This window comes from Mytilus californianus, unplaced genomic scaffold (assembly GCF_021869535.1).
Source record: "Mytilus californianus isolate M0D057914Y unplaced genomic scaffold, xbMytCali1.0.p SCAF_6, whole genome shotgun sequence".
Classification (NCBI taxonomy): domain Eukaryota; kingdom Metazoa; phylum Mollusca; class Bivalvia; order Mytilida; family Mytilidae; genus Mytilus; species Mytilus californianus.
In genome coordinates this window covers 67,418,850-67,424,024 of record NW_026262712.1, presented here as the reverse complement: position 1 = coordinate 67,424,024, position 5,175 = coordinate 67,418,850, and the positions used below count along the sequence as shown (strand labels likewise).

Here is a 5,175-nt window from a genome sequence, read left to right as displayed (position 1 = left end):
GGGGCCAGAAATAAGCATTTTTCTAGTTTCCAGACAATAACTTGTGTTCAAGTGTATGGATCTCTCTGAAATTGTACCACAAGGTTCCATATCACACAAGGAATGCTGGGATTGATTTTGGGGGTAATTGCCTCAAAATATTAGGAATTAGGGGCCAAAAAAAAGGGGCAAAAAACAAGCATTTTTCTAGTTTCATGATAATAACTTGTGTGTAAGTCTATGGATCTTTCTGAAATTGTACTACAAGGTTCCATATCACAAAGGGAAAGCTGGAATTGAGTTTGGGGGTAATTGCCCAAAATGTTTAGGAATAAGGGGCCAAAAAGGGGCCAAAAAGGGGCCAAAAATAAGCATTTTTCTAGTTTCCAGACAATAACTTGTGTTCAAGTGTATGGATCTCTCTGAAATTGTACTGCAAGGTACCATACCACAAAGGGAAGGCTGGGATTGAGTTTGGGGGTGATGAATCATAAGGGGGTTCAAAAAATTTGGGGGGGGGATTTTTTTTTTACCTTTTTTTTCTTTTTTTCCTTTTTTTTTCCTTTTAAAATTTTCCATTTTAAGTTGATTATTTCTGTTTTATATTTAAAAGCAAATAATAATGATATGGTAGGAGATACACCCCAAACAGGATGTGTAAATTATTATATAATAAGTATTGTGCAATAGGAAGAAATTTACAATTGCACAGTATTGCACAATAGCAAGAAATCTTCAATTGCACAGTATTGCGCAATAGCAAGAAATCTTCAATTGCACAGTATTGTGCAATAGCAAGAAATATCCAATAGCACAATATTGCGCAATAGCAAGAAATTGTCAATTGTACAGTATTGCGCAATAGCAAGAAATATTCAATTGCACAGTATTGTGCAAAAGAAGATACTTCATATAAATTGCTTATTTCTTGACCAATTTCAATGGGGTTTTATTCTTGAATTCTTGGGGTTCTTTAATATGCTGATTCTAACCGTGTATTAAGTTTTTGGATTTTTTGGCCCCGTTTTTAAATTGGTCCACATTGAGGTCCAAAGGGTCCAATATTAAACTTTGTTTGATTTCATCAAAAATTGAATTATAGGGGTTCTTTGATATGCCGAATCTAACCGTGTATTTAGATTCTTAATTTTTGGTTCCGTTTTCAAATTGGTCTACATTAAGGTCCAAAGGGTCCAAAATTAAACTTAGTTTGATTTTAACAAAAATTGAATTCTTATGGTTCTTTGATATGCTGAATCTAAACATGTATTTAGATTTTTGATTATGGGCCCAGTTTTCAAGTTGATCCAAATCGGGGTCCAAAATTAAACTTTGTTTGATTTCAACAAAAATTGAAGATATGGGGTTCTTTGATATGCTGAATCTAACCATGTATTTAGATTTTTGATTTTTTGGCCCCATTAACAACTTTGTCCACATTGAGGTCAAAAGGGTTCTAAAATCAAACTTTTGTTTGATTTCATCAAAAATTGAATTCTTGGGGTTCTTTGATATGCTGAATCTAACCATGTATTTAGATTTTGGATATTGGACCATAATAGGTGAATGTCCAATTTTAAAATTTTTAAGTTCTTAGACCACATTCATTCTGTGTCAGAAACCTATGCTGTGTCAAATATTTAATCACAATCCTAATTCAGAGCTGTATCAAGCTTGAATGTTGTGTCCATACTTACCCCAACTGTTCAGGGTTCGACCTCTGCGGTCGTATCAAGCTGCGCCCTGCGGAGCATTTTATTACCGTTTCGGAGAGTATATTGACATTTTGCTTTGATACGCGAGACGGCAAGTATAAATACGCAGTCACGTCCACTCAGAATTAAAACCTTGAATCTGATGCCTCTTGTAGAGTGAGTATCACACCCTCTGCACGTTAAGAACCCTTGCAACAACACTTTAATGGGTCCATTTGTAGCCTGTTGAAAAGCTAAATTTCTGTCCCTCTCCGATATACCCCCATTTTCCAGTGACAAGTCCAAATTTCCCGCCTTTTATACCGGTCGATTCCCTATTACAGGACCAAACTATTATATTGTTAATTTCACTCTAAAAATGTGTTTAGAGCCTAAACACTTTCTTAAACACATTTATGAAACCGATTTTTGACATGTTTTAAAACTAAACATGTTTAATATTTAATGTGCTAACAGCCTAAACGTGTCAAGCTATAAAGTGCTTAGACTGTAAACATGTTTAGCTGTAAAGCGTTTAGACTAGAAACACGTTTAGCTAAAAAGTGCTTAGACTGTAAACATGTTTAGCTGTGAATTGTTGCATCTGGAAACATGTTTTAGCTGAGAAGTGTTTTGTCTGGAAACACGTTTAGCTGAGAAGTGTTTTGTCTGGAAACACGTTTAGCTGTGAAGTGTTTTGAATGTAAACATGTTTAGACCATAAAGGGTCGTGAAGAAACATGTTTATCATTTTATTGTGAGAAGCCGTTACTTGATTAGGCCACAATTAAACTGATATTCCGGAAGTCTTGACTGTAAAACGTATGATAGCTCTCAATAAAACAGGTTTTCGTGCCATCACAAAAAGGAGCCAATGCATCAAACTAAGAAACTGGAATTTCCATATCAAAATTGAATGTGACCAATACCTTTTCAATCTCAATGAGTTTTTTCTTTAATTCAATTCACGTCATTCGACTATTGCATTTTTTCTTCATTTCAAATATTCGTAAAACAGTCTAGAACCTTTGAAATGAAATTATCATTATACTAATTCTAGCTTTAAAAACAAAATTACAACATATAAAACAAAGGAATTTATGTTATCATTTATTTCCAGTTTATCATTAAACACAATCAAAAATAAATTCATATCAAGGTACATGTACATAATATTGACCAATCTTCTACTTGTACCCCATCCCTACAACAAAACAATTTCAAAATGTCCTGTTTTCATTTTACAGTTCAATAAGAGCTTCTCCTTTCTTAGTACCCAACTGCTGGTCAATGGCCTGAAATATAGAAAAATATTGATAAGCAACTAAGTAGAATTAATCTAAAAATATAAGAATACGAACTACAACACCAAAAAGTAAAAGCATGATTTAAGATCCAGATAACAACATTAGGACCGTGGTATAAAAACATAAATTTACTGATGAATCAATTGATGATATTTTTAATATAAAACTTCTTTTCATGCTTAATATTATTCATTTGATCAAATATATATTGGCATTTTTAAAATCAAATACACTTTTTGATTCTTACCTAGCAGCATATTTGCTACTGTTCTTTATCTCCTCTTTTAGCATGCCAAGACAGATGATGATTTCCTCTGCACTTCTCTCATCTAGAATAAAACAATACATATCAATAAAATTATAAAAAAAATCACAACCGCTTATAACTATTGAAATAAACAAGCATCTTTCTATTTATTTTGAGGAAATGTTGATTGTGCATATCGGAAGTGCTTACGAAATCAATGAACTCGATATGACACTGGATTTGCGAATGATGCACCTCATCCTGATAAGACTCGGCAGATTCCGCTACCCTTCATGTTCCATTATAATTTGCCGAGGAGTACCGAACGAAAATTATCCCCACAAACTCCTTTCCAAGAACATATATAAATAAAAAAATAAATGCAAACTTGCATGATAGAACATTAAACAACTCTTATCATCTATACACAAGATAGTTTGAACACTTAAAGCTCTTACAAGCACTTGTTTCGTGGGATGGTACCCCCTTTTCTCTCCTGCATTGACTATACGGTAGCGTACTTGTAAATAATGCTTATAACTGTCAATAATCATTTAAAATTGGCAGTACAAAATAAAAGACAGTATAATCATAACTCCTTACCTTTCTGAAACAGTCAAGTTACGGTCAGTTATGGTCAGAAGTAAACAGCATGGCCTTTGACTTCGGGTTCTTTGTTTCTTCTTCCCGCTCAAAAATTAGCACGTGATATGAATGCCGTATTCGGCCTAAATGTGTTGTAATTCTAAACGTGTTTAGGAAAGTGTCTAAATATTGAAAGTGCTTAGAACTTAAACACGTTTAGCTTTATATACTTGACCAAGTAGCTAAACATGTTTAGCACAGCAACATGTTTATTGAAAAGTGCTGAGAGCCAAAACATGTTTATTGCGAAGTGCTGAGAGCCAAAACATGTTTATTTTTTTATGTTTAGAAATTAAACACTTTCCTAAGCACATAAGTCTTGCAACACGTTTAAATTCTAAGCACAATTTTTACAGTGTTGTTCTCGTCCTGAACATGCATGAAATATTTGCCACTGGACCTATAGCAAACAGCAATCAAATTCCCTTTTTAGCGGAGCGTGTTTTTGTGAAATAGCCAGGTCACACTTTATATTTTTTAGTAAATCAAAATATTTCAAGGTTGTCGATTGCCTTATATTTATAAGATCATGGTATTTCTGCTAATATCTTTTCCATTCCTTTATACTCAGAAGAGAGAGAAAGTAGACACTAGTTCAAATAGACGTGTTAGGAAAGTCAATTCGATTTTGACGCTGATGTTAAATACTAATAACACTACAGGCATAGTGGGGACCATCTCAAAAGCACAGATAATCATTCATTATAGTTACCTGTTTGGGTTTGTTTGATAATGCTGAGATGATTTTTAAACAATAAAATTGTAACGTTTTATTCCGCAATACAAGGATGAGGATCCAGCAAAACAACACGATAATTATTCTTAAAATTGCATTGTTTCATAGTAGGGATCGATCGTTGTTCCCTCATTTCTTACTATTTTGTTGAACGACTACAAGGAAAATCTTCAAAGTGATAAAAATAAATGAATATAAAAAAAAACAGGAATCAAATCACATTCGAATCACATTCTTTACTCTACATCAATCTTTGTTCAAAACGTTCGTTTATTTGAAATTTATTTGAAAAATAATTGTCATGTCGGGGCCTTTCTTAGCTTTCATATGCGGGATGGGTTTTGCTCCATGTTGGAGGTCTGTCATACGGTGAACTATAGTTGCAAACATTTACGTCATTTGGTCTCTGATAGATAGTTGTCTATTTTTGGCGGTCATACCGCATCTCCTGATTTTATTTCATTTTCTAGAATAGAGAAATGTGTTACACCGTAGCGTAAAATTCCAAACATAAACCAAACTTGAAATTTGTGTACTTGACAATTAAAAAAAGACTGAAACAAAGGC

General features: G+C 33.4%; 1 long non-coding RNA gene across 1 annotated transcript; it reads right to left on the bottom strand.

The window, feature by feature from the left end:
- Positions 1-2,805: 2,805 nt before the first annotated feature.
- On the bottom strand, positions 2,806-4,222 carry LOC127705126 (uncharacterized). The gene is made up of 3 exons (XR_007983700.1): positions 3,831-4,222; positions 3,228-3,309; positions 2,806-2,968 (listed from the first exon to the last, which is right to left on the bottom strand). It is a non-coding gene; the product is annotated as an uncharacterized LOC127705126 (long non-coding RNA).
- Positions 4,223-5,175: the final 953 nt, after the last annotated feature.